A 24,616-nucleotide genomic window follows, 5' to 3' on the forward strand; every position below is an offset into this window, starting at 1 on the left:
TAATTGATATTTCCTATGGTTAAATCTATTCATTACATGTGTTTTTAAGTATCATATTTCCTATGATATTTCCTATGGTTAAATCTATTCATTACATGTGTTTTTAAGTATCATATTTCCTATGATATTTCCTATGGTTAAATCTATTCATTACAGTGCTAGTCTTGTAAGTAGCAATGTTTAAGTGTTATGTATGCAGTTATCCTTAATTTATGCTGATGGGCAAGATGGTATGTATGTAAATATTCCTAAAATTAAGTAGTATGGTGGCATATACTTTGTAAAAATTAAAGTTAAGGTGTTAAATATGTGGATACATAAGAATTAAGTGGTATGTATGTAAATCTTCCTAAAATTTAACGATCTCCTAAGTGGAGGTCATGATTGTCTAGCTCAAAGAATTTCACAAGGCAACAAAAGTTATACAGGCTTTGTGCTCTGAGGCTAAGGTGTGTCTCTCTCTGATTTCATTTCATGATGGAGAGAATCTATTTTTGCATATCATTTTTTTAGTTATCAATAACACTTGATATTGTATCAAAATTCAGGATTTGACAATTTTTAAATTGAGGATTATAATATTGCCTTATTGAGGCATGCAAGTTCAATTTTGGCTTGATACAGTTTTGAATTTGCCTTACAAATTGAGCATTGGTTGGATGCAAATTCTCTGAGATGCAATTATATATTTCCAACGTATGGGGAAATTGACTTGAGAGGTATGTATGTAAATCTTCCTTCTTCTACAGGTGACTGGACTACAAAATGGGGAAGATGCGTAGATATTCCATGCTCCAATCTAGCATTTTCATCAAAATCTTGTGCAGGTTCGTTAGCTCTTTTCGTTGATATGAAGAATTATGTTGAAGGAATTAGAAAGCAGTTCTTTGCATAAAGCTGCGAAGCTCCGCTCTTTCTGGGGGCGATTTACCTGCGGCGTCGTCAAAGTTGTTCTAGAAGCATGCGATGGGTTCTTATTGATATACAGGACATTTGATGGGGCATAGCAAAATTCAATCCTCAAATCTACTAGAAATTGAATTTTGGACCTTGTGATGATTGTAAAAATGTCTAGAGACTTTGGGGAGAGTAGAGAGTGACAAAGACACTAAAAATTATTTATGTTTTATGTTTACTTTCTGGTATTGCATGGATGGTTGAATTTTTTTTGATTTTGTAGCGGATGTTGCATACCTGAGAATTTGAACATGGATCGGCTCCAGAACTTAAAGAAAAACTATCGGTTTCACTTATCCTTAACCTGCAAACAGTTCCAGTTCTTTATTTGATGTGTTCTTATGTCTTACCACACCCTGATATTTGTTTTTTGCAAGATTTACATACATATGTCGGAATTCTATGTATTTACATATCTAACACATATACTTCAATTTTTATATGTATACAATTTTACTTATGCATAAAAAGGTAATTTCACATTTTAGAAGCAAAATATCATGGTTTAAATGGAAGTAGTAGTTGCAGGTTTGTAGGAAGGTTTGTAGGATGTTCAGATTTAATAGTGAAGTATTATATCTTTTGAATTAATAAATTTTATGGAGGTATATTCGTTGTTTGGAACTTGCATGTCATACTTAACATCGATTATATATAAAACACTTGCACTTTAACATTGATTGTATGTAAAATATCTCTTATCAGATGGCTGGAACAAAAATATATATATATTCTAAAATTACATTAAGTGCAATTTTTAGATAGAATTTTATTAATAATTAATGATTAATTTATTAATTTCAAATTAATAATAATTAAATGAATTTATATATTGTTATTTAATGATCAATTAATTAATTTATAAATATATTTTTATGTTATTAACTATTTAATAAAAATATAAGTTTTCTTAATTATTAAAATTACTTAATTATTAATTAATATTAATTCATTGCTTAAGAAATAATTTATTTAATATAAAAATCATTTTATATTATGTTTTAAACAGCTTTACTGAATAGGGGCAGATGGTCATTTTTGCAGAAACAGCTGTTATATAGTTTTTCTCACACAGCTGCAACAAACGGACAACCAACTTCCCCGCAACAGATTCTTGGGGCAGCGTAGCTGCAGCTGAAAAGCTACGAAGCTGCAATTGCTAAAAATAGATCCTACGTCTCATTATTATTAAATGATAATAAAAATAGATGTGATAAATATTTCATCTGAGAAAATGCTATCCAACTAAATAAACCCCAAACATTTAAAATAGGATAGCATAACTATAATAATAATACATCCATAATAGTGCAACATAACTAACACAGTACTCGACCTCGGGAATTAAAATGCATTAAAAATACTTTAAAATAGACTACTAACATGAAAGAGAAATTAACACCCAAGTGACAAATCACTCCATCAAACTCTTTGCATTAGCATCAACGACAGTGGATTCTTCAGGTTCTTGATGAGAAGGAATTGACTCTTGGTCGAGTGTACTAGCTTGATTGCTCCTTACGAGACAGTATTAGCTTTAGTCATTCTCTGTTGGCCACTTCTAAAAGTAGGTCCCTCCCGAAAGTTTCTTGGGGTTAAATCCTTTCTCGATATAGCATTTGATGTGGATCTTTGAAAAGAGTTTGGGAAATTTCTCATTTGATGTCTGGGTTTTTTGCAAATAAAATAGACATTCAGACCAAATAAACATCACCACAATGTAAATTTATTATTTGATAAAAATATAAGTTTTCTTAATTATTAATTAATGTAAATTTATTGCTTAAGAAATAATTTATTTAATATAAAAAATATTTTATATTATGTTTTAAACAACTTTACTGAAAAGGGTCAGAATGGTTATTTTTGCAGAAATAGTTGTTATATAGGTGTTCTCACACAGCTGCAACAAATGGACAATCAGCTTTCCCGTAACAGCTTCTTGGGGCAGCACAGCTGCAGCTGCCCCAAACAGACCCTAAATCTCATTATTGTTAAATGATAATAAAAGCAGATGTGATAAATATTTCATCTGAGAAAATGCTATCCAACTAAATAATCCCCAAACATTTAAAACATGATAGCATAACTATAATAACACTACATCCATAATAATGCGACATAACTAACACAATACTCAACCTCTGAAATTAAACATGTAAAACTTATGTAGGACTTAATTGCAAGAAATATAAACATGTAAAACTTAATTGCAAGAAACCATAACAAGAAAACCTACGTAGGACTTAATTGCAAGAAATATAAACATGTAAAACTTACAATAACCCACTAACTTTTCTTCTCCACAATTGTAGCAATCCCTCCTCTCATACAAGTCTCTCACAATTAAAAAAATAGATGAAACTGTCACCCTACAATGTTTCCACCAAAAGAGGAAGAATACCTTAAGGAAAGCTCTCAAATTCTCTCCAAATCATGCCTCTGGCAGCCTCTAATGACTCCCTGACGCAGAACAACCTCTAGGAATCCCTAAAAATTACTTTATAACAAGAATCACAGCTTGCGCCATCAAATTTCTTTCCTAAAGTGTTTTACTGCTTGTCAGCGTGGTCATGCCAAGTGCTGAAGAGGTGGTCATGCTCAATTGCAACAAGGTCACGCCGACCCTCTACCACGTTGGCGTAGTCATGCCAGATTTGGCTTAGTCACACTGCTAGTCTTTGATTGATGGCGAGATCATTCCATGTCTAGGCGTGGTTATGCCGCTTTAGCCTACTTTTTAGCTAAAATTTCTAGTTCCAAATTGTTCATATTCAATCTCTGTTACAAAAAAACTTTCTCAAGCATAAATTTGTGATAAATAGATATAACATCTAAAATGTAGGAAAAAAAACATGCGTAAAATTACATAAAATTAATGCATGTCAAAGCATCTTTCTTTGAACTTAATTTGGATCATTTCCTTATCTTCAACACTTAATTTTAAAAGTTCAACCTCTGATGATTTGACTCATTACATTAATCGAGTGTTTTCGTTAGAGCTCACAGCTCTAGAGATGTAAATAATTATCAGGGCTTGCTCGCCCTCATAGGGAACGAGACACCAAAATTAAAATAAAACGTATCTCACCTTTGTAAGGTAAGGGAAAAAACCATAGTTCAGTAGACTTGTGACGTTTTTCATCATCCGAGTCGTCAGAACTATTTTTAATGTAATATTTTTTTTTCCTTTGGGAAGATATGTTGTTCTTCAAAATCTCGTGCCCAACCATCTAGATAGATGTTTTCTCAAAAGTTCTATATTGTGTGACGACATACAAAAAATCTCCCACCACTACCTTCCACCAATGTGGTTAGCCTACCAATGTGGTTAGCCACCGTTGTAGTCTCCCATCAGCTTACGTTGCTTGTCATCGCTCGCCACTGTAGTCGGCCACCACATACTGCTATCGACATTCTTCCACTGACACTACCACACATCGTCGATCAATGTCCATCATTACCATCCACCGCCAGTCACCATCACAATCCATCGCTGACCATCATTGTAGCCTGTCATTAGTCATTTTCACCACCCTCTTTAGGTTGCCGCTTTCCACCTCTGGCCACCACCCTCCACTGGTCTCCACTAGTGCATTTTGTTGCCAGTTGCTACCCACTCTCTTTACTGAAAAAACCTCATTTTCTTCATATTTTTTATCCGATATTCATAATTTTTGGGAAAAAAAGCAAAATTGCTAAAAAATTGCGGGTAACTGATACTTCATAAATAAAATTTGTCATTTAACATGAATCTCAAAGCTATTAGCTTTAATCTTATTAAATTTTTAGTAAGAAATATTCAAACTCAAATTGAAAATTATCTAGAACTCTGATTTCAAAAAAACTTATGGTCATATTGATCAGCTTGGCAATATGGACCCAATAACATCAAAGTTAGTCCAATTTGAGTAAATTAACCCCAAATCAAGACATTAAATAATTTTAGGAAGCTTTCAGTGATCAATTGAAATGCAAAATGGATTTCAATTATGCCAAGTGTATAGTCAAATCAAGCGTCTTGACAAGGAAAACCCAACGAACCCAATATCACTCAATTTTGATATTTTTATGACACATAAATGTTTAAATAACAATATTCAATCAAGAGAATCTCTCTAGGTTGTCCAATGGAGTGGTCCAGATTCATTTCTTTTTTACAGTGAGACCACTACCAGACTGCATAAATAGAAATCTACCCCTATCATGAAAGGTGAGCATAAACCTTGAATAAGAGGAATGATTGGACGTGGAGCTAGTTAGAGAAGAAAGAGTTGAATTCTACTATCGTTCCAGACTGAAGACCTAAAGAATTCTTTTCACACATGTAGTCATTGACTGTCGTCGAGTATCTCTCGCCGATCGCCGTCGGTCGCCTCCTACTCATTGCAATGAAGGCCCTATTAGAGCCGCAATGTACATTGTAAAGGACAAAACACAACACTAAGTAAAGATCGATGTTGCGGAGTAAAAACCAACATCATCGAGTAATGATAACCATATAAAGCAGTGCATCATCCGCAACGTCGTAAAATGACGCACTTCTAAAACTACTTAATTATTCACTGAATTGATTAACTATTAATAAAAGCTTATTAAATTAATTATTTCTTAAGTAAAATTTAAAAATTAATTAATTAATAATTATCTAATTATTTGTTAAAGTAATAAAAAAATTAGATTGTGAATTAAAATTTTTTTATTAATAAAATACTTACATACTAAATCTATATAATTATAATTAGTTTACAGTATATTTATTAATTATAATTATATAAATTAATTGAAATTATCTTAAAGGAAAATTACTTAAGTAGGCACACAATTCTTATTTGTTTACATATCTCAATTTATATATGAAAAATATGTATATCACATTTTAACAGTAATAAGAGACTAAGAGTAGGGCTGTCAAAAATCCTCGCCGTTCGCGAAGAGCTCCTGTTCAAATCGTTAATTAGCTTATGTTTGATTCATTCATTAAGCAGGCCAGCTGAATAAAAAAAATTAATTTTAGCTCGATTTATAATTCTGCTGGTTGCCAGGATACAGGCTTAGCCTCTTTTAATGCTTAGTCCCAGATGGTTTGTATTCAAATAAGCTTCAATTATAAATAATTATTTCAAAGTTTTAAAATCACTTGCCAATTGTTTGAAAATTATAAAAAAATAAAATATTATTTCGGGTCCCATAATTTAGAAAATATTTAAAATTAAGGAATCTTTTGGAGTTAAATGAACTGAAGCAAATTTAATTTCTTGAGTTTGTATGCGGCGTACCGAAAGACCCTTTTTAACTCCATGCATCAGCCCGAAAACCTCGCGCAGTTCTCTCCGCACTAGTCTGAAACCGTTGTGTATCTTCCCCTTCCCCTTCCCCCTGTTAGACCGAAACCTGGCGATACTGAGGCGACTACAGCTTACTTTAAAGGCAACAACGGGATTGCCGCGTACCGAAACTCCCTTTTTTCTTCTCCGGCTCCGAGCCATTGAGGAAGCTAACCCTACCATTCCTCTCTGCCCCCTTCTCGAGCTTCAGCTCCTCAAAATCCCGTAAATAAGTCTTCCAACGGGATTTACTAATTCCCTGATTTAAGACAAATGGAAGACAAACGAGATTTAAGATCCTGTAGGATTTCAAAGTTTTCATTTTTGCAGCTCGACATAATTTTGATTAAATCCTGCTTAAAGGGTTTTGAAACCATTCCTTAAGTTATGTGTCTTACATCCTTTTATTTTCTATAATTTTGAGAGGTGAAATCTTTTTTAACCCTATTGGCAAGTATGCGTTTCTATGATACTTGCCTTTTGTGCTGCACCGTGTTCTGTTGTTTTCATCAAAAGCATTGCTTCATATGCTTTTATATGATGTAAAAAACCAGGTATTGATTGTCTTGGTGACGGTCCGGGCAATCAAATATGACTCCTCCAACCCCTAGTAATACCCAGAAGTTAACTACGAATGATGCACTAGCCTATTTGAAGGCTGTCAAAGATGCATTTCAGGATAAGAAGGAGAAATATGAAGAGTTTCTTGAAGTCATGAAGGGCTTTAAGAGCCATAGGTCAGACCTGAAAGGTCAGGCCTGAGTCGCTATGGTTACCTTTTAAGTTCTCCTTTGCTCTCTCAATATTTGCATTGATTGTTGCTATTGATATCTTATTTTTAATTTATTGGTGTATCTTGCGATTTTTTTTTCCTTTGTGGTTGTAGGATTGATACTAGCGGAGTGATTTTAAGAGTAAAAGAACTTTTCTTGGGGCATCGTGATCTTCTCCTAGGTTTCAACACCTTCTTGCCTAATGGGTACCAGATCCACCAGATCAAGCTTCCCGAGGAAAATAAGCCTGTTCAAATTGAGGAAGCTATTAGCTTTGTAAACAAAACGAAGGTACTTGTATAATAATTATGTCTTGTTATAGTTGATTTCTATGTCTGAAACATCTTTCTATTGTTTAATTTATTTCTTTTTTTCCTGCAGAGCCGATTCCAAAATAAAGAAAATGTATACAAAGCTTTCATAGATATTCTAAATATGTATCGACGGGAGAATAAGTCCATTAAAGATGTTTATCAAGAGGTAGGTTATCATGTCATTGGTATTATATTATGCTAGGACTTATTATTTACAAAAAACGCTAGGACTTATTTACAAAAAACCCTATTTTTGAAGCTTAATTCATCATGATTTATTGTAGGTTGCACTTCTTTTTCAAAGTCATCACAATTTGCTTGAGGAATTTACACATTTTTTGCCCAATACCTCAGCTAAGACTGCTCCACAACATCTATCTTTTATAAGACAATTTGTAAGGCTTGATGAGAGAAGTTCTCTAATGCCATTTATAAGGAATCTTTCAATGATAAGGCACCAATAAGATAAACTATTGTTGAGCACTCCTTTTTTTCTTCATTATTTTGAATTGAAAGTTTTTTTGTATGTTTGTTTGCTTGCACCTACGTGGTAGTGGGGGGATTGTTTTACTGTCATTAAGAGCTCCAATTTTATTTTTAAATTAGTCTTAAATAATTTGTTTCAATTTATTTGCTCCACCTTTATGGTTCACTTTTATTTTTTTTACAAAATAACATCTTAAAAAAAAAGACTCAGCGTCTCACTCCACAAAATAATTGATTTTGGTTTTTATGTTTTGATGGTGCCTTTCTCCTCAGTAAGTATTAGTTGATTTAAATTTAATTTTACATTTAAAATTGTTCTGTTTGCAATATACAGTTGGCTTTTAATATAGCTCTCCTGACATAAGGGTAACAGTTCGAATAACAAATCCAAGGATCATCACTTCATCTTTAGATTACATATAGGTCTTTTATTTTATTGAAATCAAACTGACAGAGGAATAATTTACTTAATATTTGTTCTTCAATTATGTACTCATCCCACTCCCATTTCTTCAATCATAGTAGAGTGTATGACATTATTATTTTTCTTCATTTAATTTTTTATTATAAATGATGATTAATTTTGAATGTCAATTGGTGTTTTAATCTTTTATTTTGATTTTCTATTTTTTGTTAATATTGTAAAATTGAAAAGCAATTTTAATACAATCTCAGGTACTTTATCTATTAATTTGTATTTAAAAAATATGAAAAAGATTTTTAGAATAAGTAAGATTTTAAGATAAACTAAAACAACTAAAAAATTAAGGAGATGTATTGGACCGTTGAAGCTGAAAACAATTTTTTGAATTTTGATTCCTATCTTTTTTTTTTTTTTATGATGGGTTCACATTGAATTTACAAGGTATTTCCTTATAGCATATCTTCCTATTCAAGTTTGTGTGATAATTACTAATTTTTTGTATCAATTTATTTATTTTTGAGTAAACTAATTTTTAGTCTTTACTGTTGGCTTTGATTTTTCTTTCATCCTTACATATTGAGTTTTCTCAATTAAATATTTATAATTTAATTTTATTGCAATCACAACCAAAATTCAAATAAAATAATAGAGGAAGTCAAGTTTCATTCAAATGAAATGATTGAATATAGATATATCATATAAGACATACAGCCCAAAGCGTTATTCATTTATCTTAATTCTTCATCTTCTCCTTCTTTTTTGAAGTTTCATTTCAAATTAAGAGGAATGCAATAATTACCATCAAGGCAATGGACAGGAATTAAAGTATGATGATTCGTAATCAGGATCTTAGAGCTTTATAAGCTTGGGTGATGGGCTTAATGTGAATGCTGCCATTTTATTTAAATGGGGTTTTACTTTGTACTTTCTCATTTGAGTTTGACAGGATTGCAATGTATTTAATTTCCTGGGACTTAATTTGTTCAAATTATATTATAAGACATAAGATTGAATCGGAGCAAAAACTATATGAGCTAAAAAAATGATTTACCTTTTTTTCGGTATACCTTATAATATGTTCAAATTATCATATATTGTGCAATGAGGTTCTAACCTTCTTTTCCTCAGAAGGAAAGAGCACATAGTTTACGCTTGGAGTGCAACTGTGGCATTGATTGTCCTAATCTGGATCATGAACAGAGGCTCACTGAGCAGGAAAATGACAGAAAGAAAGAAAGGGATAATCGAAAACGGGAGAGGGATGAGAAAGATTTTGAGCATGATAGTTGCAAGTTAGAGTTAGCCCATAAAAGGAAATCTTCTTATCGTGTTGATGGCCCTGAACTGGTACACAAAGGAGGAGAAGTTGCTGAAAACTTTGGAATGTACATGTCTGCTTCATTTGGGGATAAAAATTCTTTGAAGAGTAAGTTTGTTATTTTCCTTATGAGAAATGTATGTTCTAGGTAAGCTGCATATGCTTTTGATTTAATGTTGTTGAATTGCAATAATCCATACGCTTCTGCCTCAATGAAGAAAGAGATAGTCGAAAACGGGATAGAGATGAGAAAGACTTTAAGCATGACAATTGCGAGTTAGAGTTTGCCCATAAAAGAAAATATTCTTGTCGTGTTGATGACCCTGAATTAGTACACCAAGGAGAAGAAGTTGATGAAAACCTTGGAATGTACAACATGTCTGCTTCATTTGGGGATAAGAATTATTTGAAGAGTAAGTTTGTTATTTTCCTTATGAGCATGTTCTAGGTAAAATGCATGTTCTAGGTAAATTGTTTTTTCTTTTGATATATTGTTGTTGGATTGCAATAATCCATGCACTTTTGCCTCAATCTTAGGGGTGTTATTCTATTTTTTTGTCAATTTTTTTCACAAAAAATTCGAAATGAAACCGTTTTACAGTCAGCAACTTAATAAATTCAGCTTTTATTATGCATGGGGACTGAAAATCTTTAGCTTCGAATGACTGATGTCCTTTGAATTGTATTGTTATATATGAGTTTATTTTTCGTCTGGTCCCGAATATGGTCTCCCTAGACCATGCTTTTTACATTATAAGCATGTGTTAATAATTTGATTGTTTAATCTTTTAGTTTTTAAAGAATTCACAAACTGTAGACAATTTGTTTGTGTTTTCCACATTATACTTAACATATTTTTTCATCTATTTCATTCTTTTAATGTTTTTTTAGGTATATATACACAAGAATTTACTTTTTGTGAGAAAGTTAAGGAGAAATTGCACCTGAATGCCTATCAGGAGTTTCTTAAGTGCCTGCATATATATTGCAAGGAGATTATTACTAGAAGTGAACTGAAGAATCTGGTATAATTTTTCTTCTATAAGTCCACTTTCAAATTTATTTGATATTTATGCTTTGCATTTTAATTAACTATTATTGTTTTGTTGCTTGGGTGAGTAATCCGCTGTCTGCTTATTAACTTTTGTGAGTTACCTGTTATTTATTTGAATTTTTGTGTGATCTTGCTTCTCCCATAATGGTGACTGATTAATTTACTATGAGCTTTGATAAAGCCAACAAGTGAAGGGTTACAAAGTTATGTTTTGGCAATGAGAAGTTGACATAACATTCTTGAGTTCCCACCAGTACATGGTTTGGAATAAAAAAATTAACTTAAAATTTTCTGTCTAGTTGGTGTAACATGAGTGAGTTAATGAGCTTAAGTGTTCAACACTATACTGCTTATTTGTAGATATTATTTTTTGGTACATATGAAGATATAATCTTTCCAGTTTGTTAGGAAACTAAAAATTATTGTCCTGCAATCAGACAAGCTAAATAACATTTGGGAAAAAGGATAGGAAGTTATATCACATATTCATTTATAAGTTGAAAATGTTGTTCTGTTGCATATCAAATTGGCCAAAAAACTGATAATATATGTATTCGAGCTATTATAATGGTTTGTTCCATTTTATTAAAGGTATATTCATTGATAAGTGTTGGCAGTGGAAGAAAGTGAAAATTCAGTTTTATTTGAATTTTAAGTGTTTTTTTTTGGCTTGAATCATTGTTGTTATTTGTTATGGCTTTTGATGATTTTATTACTATTTTTTGCGAAACCAAAGTATCTGTGTATATCTTAACTTTAACTTTCAATTTACCGTATCATTTTATGTTATTGTTATCTTAATTGAAAGTATTTGCTTGAGGAATCGATTAGTGTTAACCATATATGGATTACATGAACTCCTTTTGTTCTTTGTGGGTGAGCTAAAGCATGAGAGCGAGGGGCTTAGCTGTATGTGTTTCTTTGTTTCTGCATGCGCTATGTCCATATTTTGTATATTCATATGTTTTTGATCCAACTAAGAAAACCTTTACTGTTTCATTTTTGCGTGAAATTGATTTGCATGATTTTTAGGTTAGTGATATCCTTGGAAAACATCCTAATCTCATGGACAATTTCAACGAGTTTTTTAGCCCACTGTGAGAATATGGGTAAGGCCAGATCTTGCCATATTAATATTTCTGTTATTTTTTCTCTTATTTATTGAAGTATATAGTTTTTTTATCTGGAATTTCTAATTGATGTAAACTGATTTCAGAGCATGATGTATCATCTCGTGAAATGATTAATCCTAGTTATCGCATGTTGTCTCCAACTGTAAGTACAATATTTTCTGAATGTTTTGTTTGATGTTATTCTAAATGCATTCATGAACTGCTTTTAGTTTTCTTTTGATGCATTGTTTTCTTATGCAACACCTAATGCCTGCTACAACCCATAGGACTAAGCTTGGGCATTCAATACTGAACTATACATGGGTATCAGTGGCTAGTAGTACTGAGGACTATTCTCTTAAGAACATGCGAAAAAATTCATACGAGTAAAGTTTATTTAAATGCGAGGATGATAGGTAAGAATTGTCTTCATGTTATAAGCCATTAGAATTCATTGTCAATAATTTCAATATCCTCATTCTATGGAACAATCATAGAGTACAAAATGATACTTTATAATTTGATCCACTCCACATCTGATGTTTTTCTGAAAGAAATGAGTTATTTTAAGAAAATATTTTTTTCTTGAGCATTTGATGCAGGGCAACTTAGGATTATGGTTTTAATGCAACTATTATGATAATGTAATGCGTAGTATGCTTTCTTGTAAAGAAAAATATAGGATTTGTAAGTTTCAAGTATTTAGTTAATTCAACAGTTCACTTATTCTAAATGAAAATAAACAATATTAGAATATAAGAGCAGTTGATAATGAAATGATAAAATAGAAGAAATTCAACAAAATAAAAAATTGAGATTAATTAGCAATCAGATTGAATTAATTTTCAAAAACTTACATTTGTGATGTGCCACATTTTGAATATGGTCAAATGCATTAAACAATTCAATAATTACTTGTGCAGATAAAATATAATATGGACCCAATTGAGATAGTTCAATTCATATGAAATTAAAATGTATTACATAACGAACTTATACCCATAAGATTAAAATTGAAAAGATAAATTTTATTCAAGCTAAGTTGTCCTTTAAATGCCTCAAGGATCACATATTTATAATTCTTTATTTACTAGGTTAATCATATTCTTGATTTTCTTATGAGAATGAGTGATGCGGGAAAACCAATTTTAGGCATTAAAATCCCATCAAATTCAACATTTTGGTGGCACAATAGTAGTGTGAAAAGCATATTTAGCTATGGAATGAATGTGAATAGCAGTAGGTTGAGACGGAGAATAAGGATAGATACAACCTATCACTGATCTACCATAGGAAATTCAATGCATTAAGAAAATTCATGTTCTCTCGCATAAGTACTGAAAACATATGCATGCTTTTGTAAGACCCCTTGACTATAGTGTTTCGAGAAACTGACCATTTTTCTTTTTTAAACGTGGTGGGAAGATCTAGCACTCTCGATAAAGCCCTCTAAGCAGAGATGATGTTGAGGAGTTGTTGAAATTTGAATTGAACGGGCTCACAATGAAAAATATTTAGGACTTAATAAATGCTAAAAGGATAAATAAAAGATAAAATTTTAAACTTAATGACTTATTTAACAAATAGAATTTCATGTAATAAGTGTTAAATTGGAACTGAGCATAGAACTAGATAATTATGAGTCTTAATAGCTCACTAACAAGAAAGAGTTGAACCTTTGATAAACTTGAAAGCTTGATTTCAAATAACAAAAATACACATAATAGAACTTTCTAGGGATTCTATAGTCAAGCTAACGAGCTTGAACATAGCCTCTCATTTGTTTTCAAAATAATCAAAGTCATGAATCATGATTGCTTTTGAAAGTGATTAAATGAGTCTATTTGAAAGAAAACATCATCACTATAGAGGTCTCTTAGAGCATTCAAATGAGTGTAAAATGCAAACCTAATATGACTATTCAAATGCACTCAATCACTCCAATTTGTCTTCTCGCAATCAAATCCCCCAATATATTATTTGAAGATTTCAGACGGATAATTTGAATCCATTTGATACGTTATATACACTATTCAAATCTAGAAGATTCTAAGCCTTTGTCATACTTCATGGGCATTATTCAACTCAAATAGATCGCCTCAAAAGATGGGTAAACTGTCTCAAAAGATGTGTAAAGTCTCCTAAAATTTAGTCTAATAAATTTAAAATGCTTGAATACTTAGTCTGAGAATGTTGCGTAGACTTGTTTAGATTAAAATAGGATTCATCTTCACAAGGTTGAAATTATTATGAAAGGTTGTATATACTTTGAACTTTATAAATCTCTCATTCAAAAATTAAAACTCAAAATGGTAAATCAATGCACACGCTTTAACAAGTCGTTGTGTCTATAGGAAAAAGTTGTAAACAACATCTTAACCAATTTCATCATCCTCTTGATTGGGATTGAAGCTAACAAGACCGAGTTGCTCACTCACTAAGCTTGTCCAATCATTTCTATATAAGGATCAAAGTTGATATGATTAATGCTTATCTAAAAGTTCAAATGATTGAAATCAATCAAAATTGCAATGAAAGAGTTCAATCAAATATCTCTGATGATAACTGTGTTGATTGTGTATCTCAATCTCAGGAGTCTATTTTTAAAAGTATGCTAAAAAAATTTGAATAAACTCAATTAAGTTAGATTATGAGTTTGATACTTTGCAAGCAAGACCTAATCAATAGATTTCAAAGGTACATAAATATTTATTCTACATCTTAACTAGAGTGATTTTTTTAAAAATTAGGTTTTCAAATCATACAAAGCTAAAGAAAATTTCAATGAAATTATTCCTCAATGTTTAAGAACAAAATTCATCCACCCTCCGCATTTTTTTGATTAGGGTGACAAATTTAAGGTTAACCCAAGATCACAACTAGTGAATGTTATATCAAATATACTACTTTATTTACACTCAAGATAATCTGTGCTCGAGTTCTCTTTGCACATGATTTGGTTAGTAGGCTCCATAAAAAATAATTACAATTAATGCGGAGGGTCACTACTGGAGGTGATATTTTCTTTAATAATTTTTTATTCTTATGAGTTGTGAATCATAGGGTATAACTAATAATACATAGAATTATATATTGACTAAGATTGATTTAAATTATTTCTTTTAGAATAACATCCATCCTATAAAGTTCTCTTAAATGAAACAATTCATGGTTACTGACAAAGATTCTTTTATCAAGTTTTGTCGACTACCTTCTTTGACTAAATAGACTATAGATTAAGATAGTCCGAAATGACGAAACCTTGAAATCTTAATAAGGTTCGTTATTATTTCTCTGACCGTCCGCTCTAAGCTCACAATGTTAATTTTATAATTTTTAAATCTAAATCTATTGTTATTATGTGTTAACTCTGGGTATTTAGCGCCTAATGACTAGTCTTAATCGAAAATATTCTCTCATTATTGAGAGGGGAAATTAACACAAGGGCTTGCGCCTATAAGAAATCTTGAAATTTAGATCTTAAGAGTCATAAAATGAAGATGAAATCTCTGGTGGTGTCTTATGTACCACTTCATCCGCCTTATGAAAATTTGACCTGGAACTCAATATAAAATTCCCTCATTCATTTTTTTGGGGAAGGCTGAGGCACAAATTTTTGAAGCCCACAGATGTTAGGGTTCACAAACTTTAACTATGGTTATTTGCAAATCAATTCAAAAGGTTGCAATTCACCAACAACTTGTTGGCATAAGTTTGGCTAGAATAAAAGTAAATTTTAATTAAGCAATAAGGATATAAATGATACTTAAAATGCCATAGAAAATAAAAGAAACACACAAGGAAATATATCACAATCCCTCCATGAAAATTTATCTAAGAGCTATATCTGCTAGCCCTCCATGGGAACTCTCTGTTTGGAGTCAAATAATACCACTCCAATTTGAAGCATTCAATAGAATCTTTGATTTCTTCTCTTTAATCACTGTTTTGGGCTGATTGATATGGCTGAAATATTTTTTTCATTCAAAATATTTCTTTTAAACTCACAGAGTTAGCCCTTCAATTTCGAATGAAAAATAATCATAATTAATTAGTATGAGATTTAGGTTTAGTCACTGATTCGGTGATGGACCACCTTGTTTGACTAGCATCACATTCATTTATTCTTTCATCCATTCTTGCACTCATACATGCATACGTGAATGTATACAAACATTAATAATTGACATTTTTTATCATTCTCCTATTTACAAAGTAAATTGAATTGTAATTTAGTTATCCCTTATAATTGTATCAATTAATGCTTCATGGATTTTATTCAATGTTTAAGTTTGGCAGCCTTGATATATGATAATAATAATAATAACTATTCATTATTTTTTAAAACTTTTATATGGTTTCATGTTTAAGCTGGACATGTTAATAGAGTCAGCAAAATCCACAATTAAGCGAGTTGAGGAATTGCTAGAGAAAATGCAGAATAACACCTTTAACCTAGAATCTCCATTTCACATTGAGGACCACTTTACAGGTTACTGTGCGTTGCAAAAATACTGAGTTTGACACCCTATTTATCATTTATTCATATGAAGTGCACCTGACACTCTTCTTTTGCGGTATAGTTCTACATTTGAGGTGCATTGAACGATTATATGGAGATCATGGGCTGGATGTTATGTATGTTTTACGTAAAAATGCTAGTAATGCATTACCTGTATTTTTGACTCGTCGGAAGCAAAAGCAAGAGGAATGGTCAAAGTGCCGTGCAGATTTTAATAAGGTGTGGGCAGAAATTTATTCAAAGAAATATAAAAAATCACTTGATAATTGTAGTTTCTCCTTCAAGCAACACGATACAAAGAATTTGAGTGCAAAAGGTATGTTGCAATTTACTTGCCATTAGTCTCTAAATTTTCTTATTAATAGGAAATTATGAAATTCTAGGTTTTTTTCCTCACTTGTAGTGTAAAGATAAGTTGTGGTATGTTGGTTTGTCACGAATTGTTGAGTCGTATTTATATCGATATTAGTATCTCTGATTTCTACTACAACTCATCTGTTTGAAATTAAAGAAATTAGTGAGAAAAAGAGGAAGGAGGATGATGCAATTCTTGCTATCACTGTTGGAAATTGGTGACTTGTAATTCCTAGCACCGAATTTGAATATACAAATCTATACATCTTCAATGATATCTATCAGATCATTAAATATTCAAGTTGAGAAATATGCACATCCTCCGACCAGTTGGACAAAGTCTTGTGTATATGGACCACCTTTTTGGATTCAATTTTTGGTATTCCTCTTCGTCCTTTGGGATTAGAGGATGCTGAGGGTGTCGAAAAAACTAGAGTTCATAATAAAAGTAGTGTAACAAATGTAGGTGAAAGCAATGGTACTTCTGATGATGTTAGAGTTATGTAAAATTCCAAGTCAGCTAAAATTGATGACGACATTGTTCAAGAGTTGGCTACAAGCAAGATTAGAGCTGCAGGATGCAGTGGTTCTTGACAATGGTATTCATGATAATTATGTGTACAAATATGAATGTTTAGGTGTGAGTTATGTAAATGCATAAAACTTGTGGGGGGCTATGTATGTAAATGCCCATGGGAAATTTACATACCTAACACACAATCCTTATGTATTTACATATCTCTTACCAAAAAGATTCATATTTACATACATAGCACTTTGGTGCTTTAAACCTATGCATGAAAATTTGTATTTCACTTTTTAAAAGTAATAATAATTCTATTTTTTGATGTGATATTAATAATTTGAGTGGTGTGTGTAAATATGATAGTTTAGGGGTGAGATATGTAGATACATAAGAATTGTGAACTATGTATGTAAATGCCCCAATGATAATATCTCAAAAACTCATGTTAATGGAAGAGTTCTGTCTAGTGCAATCGCAGAAGAAAGGTCTGTTATGATTATGCTTGATGCCCCTAGTGGTCATTTAATTGATAGTGTGGCTGCTGCTTCCAGAATGTAATATAATATTTATGTCATGAATGGTAAGTATTAATTAAGGTACTAAACCCTTCTTATTCTTCTTAATATTGTTTCAAATTTAATTTTGTTGAACAGGATTTAGTGAAGTTACAAAGTCCAATCATATTGGTTTTGAGGCTGTCGATGAGGCTTGTGCTCGCAATAATATTCTTCCTCCTTTAGAGGTACACAACAAAGTTTGTTTTCTTAGTTTTGTTTTTAATACTAGCTTCTCATTTTCTGTATTTATTAATAAACTTTTGGTGTTGCTTCCTCGTAAATTTATCTTTAGACATGAATTTTTGTATTTGAAGCCTTTATTTTACTCGGTTTCAGCTATTTGTACAAAGAAATTTAATAGGTGTTTGTCGTACATAGGAATGTTGACATACAACTTACGTTTAAGGTGTTTTGATTCATACGCTTTTTATTTGAATACAATGCAGTTGCTTAACCCTTTTGGTTTTTCAGCAACTGCCCCATTTCTTAATGTTTTGTATTTTGGGAAAATTATGTATATGCCACATGAAGTTTGACTATTTATGAAACTATTATTCAACCCATGAAACTGAACTATAGAACCCATTTTATATTAATTTCATCGAAATATTAATATGTGCTAGGCCTTGAGCTCAAGGCTTTGTGGTTTGGGACAGAGCACCCAAACACTTGGAGAAGTTGAAGCCTGTGGTGAAACTGCTGGTGAAGAAGATGCAAATCATGATGTTCATGGTGCAAACGGTGAAATTGAGGGTGAGGATGGAGGAATAGCTGATGCAAATTATGCTGAGGGTGAACTAACTTCATTGCCTTATTAGGAACAGTTCCCGCATGCCGTGAAACCACTTGTAAAGCGTGTAACTTCTGAGTTACAAGGAAAGAGCGGTAGATCTACAAGGATTTTTTTTGGCAATTATTCTTTTTACGTTCTTTTCAGACTTCACCGAGTGAATTTGGGCTACAAACTTTCTTTTAATAAGCAAATGTTCTTAACCTATTTCTTCAGACATGGAAAAAGTATTTGGAAATTGCTTCATGAAATTATAAGAAGAAAAACTTACAAATAACTTTATTATTGCAGGGTTTTTATGAAACGATACTCAACAAAGTTTAATCCAGTAGTTGTTGAAAGAAATTGGAAATTTTCAAATGATGCAACCACCCCTGATCTTTATGCTAAGTGAGTTGTGGTAATATGCTTAGTCATATTACTTGTAAGAGTAATTATCTCGTTTTTCTGTTATTTTTGCTTGAGAAATGTAGGTTTATGACTACACGATACAATCTACTAAATGACACAGCTGACAATACCAAATTTGAAGATGATTGTCGTGCTATTATTAGAACCCAGTCCACATTGGACAAAGTCGTTAAGCATGTAGTAGATTTGTTATTATGTAGTTGCTTTTTGCAGATTTTTAAGCGTTATTTTACCTTCATTTGTCATTATTTTTTCTTTATTTTCAGCTTCAAGTAATTGTATCAAATAATATGGACAATAAACTTTATAAGCTTTATTTATATGAAAATTCAAGTCGATCTGAATTATTTTTTGATGTAGTGTGCCATGAAAAAGCACGTGCTCTCCTCCATAATGAGAGTTTATGTCGATTTGGATGTGTAAGTTGGTTGTTCTTGCCTCTAAATGTATTTCTTCTCTTTTATGCAGCTTCTGCTGCCATGAACACCTCTCTTTAAGTTTGAAAAGATATATATTTTTTGCTTTAGTCTTTCCCTTATTTTTTATGTTGATTGTATGTAGTCTTCAAATCCAACTAAGATAATGATTCAGTTGATGAGTTCTGCTCTGGAGAAACTAGAGGTTACAGTTGTTTCTATAGTGCCCAATTTTTCATCGTACCTGCACAATGATTTCCTTTCCAGTATTTCAGATAGAAAGGAGAGGCTTGACATTTTAATGAGGTGTGGATAACATTAAAAGTATATAACCGCAGTCATGAAAATCTAATTTCTCCTCGTTGTTGACTTGTCTATGAATCATGAAGGAACAAAAGAAAATTCAGAAATGAAGATGATGAGAATTCTATTGATTGCAATACTTTGGATGGTCTTTGAATTGTTAATGGTATAGAATGCAAGACAACAAGTTTCACCTCAAAGGTAAACTTACAAACTTCCAAAGCAGTTTGATAAGCATCTAACTATTTTGATTCTAGCACACAATTAATGTCATGTGCTCTCCAAATTTCATATGCATTGAATCTTTTGCAAGCTTCCTATGTGCTAGATACGAAAGATGTTTTGTTTCGTGTGACAGAGAAGGAGAACTAACCAAGGAGGTTTAGCCTTACGAAGTCAAACAAATATTTTGAAACATTACACAAGAAAAGTACAAAAAGTTCCATTCTTTCTAGACTATGAATCTAACATGATTCATGTTGGCCCAGGACTAGCTAACCATTAAAAATTCATTTTTAAAGAGCGTGCATAACACCCAATTTCTATGTAGATTCACTTTTCACATTTATGCCACCCAGGACTAGACATTAAAGTAGATTCATGTTTCACATTTATACCACCCAAGTCTTTCACATCACATACAAAATATCACTCTTAGACCTTATTATGCTTAGGGAAGGTGCCAAATATGTAAAAGTTGAAATTTAGATGTTTGATATGTAAATATATAGATATTTTTTAAATTCTTGAAACGGTTCATATCTATCATCATTTCTGCATTGTATGATGTGTGGCTTTGTACCTCACATTAAACATTCCATTTTGTTTTGCAATAGAAGATTTTTGTTTTTTTTTATTTGGAAGCTCATCAGTTCGGTGCTGGGAAACTGTTATCTTTGGCGTCTCAAAGAACACTGGAAGGCAAGTAGCTGCTTAGCTTGTCATAGTTATAGAATTGTGTGATATAGAAGATGCCTATAATGGTTCAACTGGTTCAAGCAACTGCAATCATGTATATATTAGCGATATCGTTGATAGTTGTTTAATTCGAATATTGGAGCGATTTTATCTTTTATTTCCCTCACATAAAGCTGTTGAATCTTTGAAATTCTTACAATATCATTGATATTTGTCTTATTCAAATACTGGAGCGTTTTATGTTTTATTGAATCTCTGAAATTCTTCCAGTATTGTTGATATTTGTCTGATTCGAATACTGGAGCGGTTTTACATTTTATTTCCTTCACATGAAGCTTTTCTATTTACTTAATATCCTAAATTCTTCCAGCATCTGATGTTCATGCATATCTTGTTTGTTTTTGATGTCACTAATTTGTTGGTGTTTCATTTATACGTTGGATTTTCTTTTTGATTTTGACAGTCTGTATTCCCTAAATATATTAATGAAAATTTGCTTTTAACTTTTCTTACATTTAGTTTACTTAAGACTTTAGCATTCAGAAAAGAAAATTTAACCGTTTTAGTGGTCATAAATTTTATTTTTGTTATCTATATAGGAATTTTCCGCAGATGGATATACAAATATGAATTATGCCTATTTTTAGGTTTAAACCTCCTCTTTATAACTCATTAAACAAAATATTTACTATCATGTAGTAAAATAAATGTTATCTGAAGATATTATGTCTATATCAAATCTATTAATTTATCAAGAGATTAGAAGTCCTTTGGCTAACGTTTAGTTCAATTAATTGGTTTAAATCTGAAATCCGACTTAGGAGAGCATTTGATGTGGACTTTGAATTATACAATGAATCAGCTAACATAATTCATAAATTGACTTAATCTACTTAAGATGAACTTTTCCTTTAATCAAAGCTGATAAGTCAAAACTTCAAAAAATTGGACCTGATATTGAACGGATAGAGGTTTGAGGTTTAAAATTTGAATTGGGTATAACAAACAAAACAAAGCCTTAATCCCACTACGCGGGGTCGGCTACCTAAATCATTTTTCTTCATTGCGTCATATTTAGTGTATATTTTCATTTAGTTCTAATAAATTAAGATCTTTTTTTTTTATAAAATAAGCCCAAGTCTTCCTAGGTCTACCTCTTCTTTTCTTCTTTTCTTAACATAAGTCGAACATAAGTCGAATCTAGAACATCTACTCTCTTAATCGGATCATCAGATGGTCGACGCTTAATGTGAAAAAACTATGTAAGACCACTTTCTCTAATTTTGTATGTCACATGAGCTGCACCAACCCTATCACATATATGATCATTTCACATTTTGTCTCTAAGTGTAAATCCACTCATCCACCTAATCATTCTCATCTCGAAAACACTTAACTTAGTATTATGCTTCTCTTTTAAAGGCCAACATTCAGATCCATGGAGCATTGCAGGTCTCACCACCGTCTTATAAAATTTTTCTTTCAGTCTGTTGACCTCACTTTTGGTTGAGGTATAGTTTTTCCTCTTTAGTAGCCTAGGGTCTAGCCATATGATTTTTCGGTTGATTATTCCCAGAGGACTAGAAAAGGAACCTCTACCATTAGAATTTCTAAACTCTTCCTTGCACAAATATGAAGTTCCACATATTGGTCCTAACCTCTAGCACTTAGTTGGTGGGGTCAATATGGGGGAGCTCAAGGAGAGTTCCTATAGGATTGCTTGGCCTTAGGGTTAACCCTCTGGTGGTGTGGTCTTGGTTGGTCTCTCACACACACTTGCACATTACACTTCCACTCACTACCTTAAGCCTAAACGTACTAACTTTGATCCATTAATCCTTTGGGAGACTCATGTAGATGGTTCCCTAAACCCAACCCCTTAGACCCACTAGCCCTAGACTAGGGTATAGCTAAGACCAGTACATTGAGGGCTGTACATGGAGGACTCAAAGTGGAGAATTCTATTGGTCCATGACTCAAGTAGGGTGATTGACACCCCAATTTTACCAAAATGTCTATCTTTGTCGTTTACCCCTAAATCTACCCAAATTACCCTTGAAACCCTAAAATTGGCCAAAATTCCCAAAATACCCAAAATTCCCAAATTTGTTCAAAAATCATTTCAAACAATTTGAAACTCCTAAATTGCCCAAAACACCACAAAATTTTCAAAATTATCAAAATACCCCACACTTGACCAAAATTACCAAAATACCGTTGGCGACCCACATAGTCCCAAAACCTTCAAAATCACATCAAATGTTCCCAAAATCAATTTGAACCATTTTATTGAGCTGAATGTGATCAATTTGATCTATTTTGACCAAAAGCCCGAAATTGTCTTTAAAGACCCAATTACCCCAATTCACCCCCAATTTCCACAAGTTTGATCCTAATCTTCCCCAATTTCAATTCTAAACTCAAATTCATCATGTCCAAGTTGGATTGAGACCAAATTCAAGCTCAATTGACTCACATTTGAATCCAATTTAAAAAAAAAAGTCCCTCTAGTTAAGATGTAGAATAAATATTTATGTACCTTTGAAATCTATTAATTAGGTACCGCTTGCAAAGTATCAAACTCATAATCTAACTTAATTGAGTTTATTCACATATTTTTTTAGCATACTTTTAAAAATAAACTCATCCGATTGAGATTCACAATCAACACAATTATCATCAGAGATATTTGATTAAACTCTTATATTGTAATTTTGATTGATTTCAATCATTTGAACTTTTAAATAAGCATTAATCTTATCAACTTTGATCCTTATACAGAAATGATTGGACAAGCTTAGTGAGTAAGAAGCTCAGTCTTGTTAACATCAATCCTAATCAAGAGGATGATCAAACTGGTAAAGATGTGGTTTACAACTTTTTCCTATAGACAGAAGGACTTGTTAAAAAGTGTGGATTGATTTACCATTTTGAGTTTTAGTTTTAGAATGAGAGATTTATAAAGTTCAAAATATTTACAAGCATTCAGAATAATTTCACCTTTGTTAAGATGAATCCTATTTGAATTTAAACCAGTCTATGCAACATTCCCAGACTAATGATCCACAAAATAATATATTGTTTTAAGTACCATTTTTATGTCTATTTTTTGTGATATTGCACTTTAAAGAAATATATTTTTATGTCTTTGTTACATGTATACCATTTTTTGAAATTTGAAGCAAAAATGACAAGAAGAGCGAAATTTGGAGCAAAAACAGCTAATTTTGGGTTTTGGCGCATGATGCGCCAAAATCCAGAGCGTTGGCGCATGATGCATCAGTTTGGTGCATGATGCACCAGTTTGGCGCATGATGCTTGCATGATGCGCCAAACACGACATTTTCAAATTAAGGCGGTTCGAGATGAATTTTGCGCGGATTTTCAAAGGGACACTTGTCTAGGCACCCCATGGAGTGTTCAATACATGTAGACACTTTGGAAGGTTCCAATTTGAAGGGATTTGACTTTTGGATCAAGGAGACACATCTTTTGAAATTCAAAGTTTTGACTTTTAAATTTTGAAGGGAATTGAGACTCTTTTCAGAGAGGAGAGGCAGCCAATAAAAGAGAACGTTTGATGGGACTTGGAAGGGGGGACGAAAAAGTTAGAGAGAGAGGATAAGCGTGAGTTAGAGAGAGAAAAGGGAGGATATTTTCTTCTAAGGTTGTAAGAGGAGAGTGAAGGTGAGAAAATTCTTCTTCATTACATTTCTAAGAGAGAATTGAGAGAGATTGTAAAGAGGGAAAGCTTCTAAGGATTTGTTTGGGAAGGATTGTGAGTTAAGTTGTACTTTTCATTTCTTTTGTTTTTAAACTTATTTTTATATATGCAATCCGTGTTTTATTGTATCATTCTCATGAATTATGAGTAGAATTCTTTATCCTTCTCCTTACTTTAAGGAAATAGCTTTGTGAAGAGCTGATTTTATTTTCTACGATTTTAAATGTCAATAATTTGTGATGATTTGAACTCCGATCTTCATTTACTTTTCAATCTGTCAAATTGAATTGTTAAAATGTGTTGAGAATTATTGTGTTGAGAATTATATGT

The 24,616-nt window shown here is 32.0% G+C and overlaps 1 long non-coding RNA gene and 1 pseudogene across 1 annotated transcript in view; both read left to right on the forward strand.

Moving 5' to 3' along the window:
• Nucleotides 1-1,301, forward strand: part of LOC110038642 — a 2,409-nt gene extending 1,108 nt beyond the window's left edge. The window contains exon 3 of the long non-coding RNA XR_002295442.1: nucleotides 750-1,301. This is a non-coding gene — a long non-coding RNA (uncharacterized LOC110038642). The remainder of the gene's footprint in view (nucleotides 1-749) is intronic.
• Nucleotides 1,302-6,291: 4,990 nt separating this feature from the next.
• On the forward strand, nucleotides 6,292-20,323 carry LOC110038645 (annotated as a pseudogene).
• Nucleotides 20,324-24,616: the final 4,293 nt, after the last annotated feature.

This window comes from Phalaenopsis equestris, unplaced genomic scaffold (genome assembly GCF_001263595.1).
Source record: "Phalaenopsis equestris unplaced genomic scaffold, ASM126359v1 Scaffold233391, whole genome shotgun sequence".
Taxonomy (NCBI): Eukaryota; Viridiplantae; Streptophyta; class Magnoliopsida; order Asparagales; family Orchidaceae; genus Phalaenopsis; species Phalaenopsis equestris.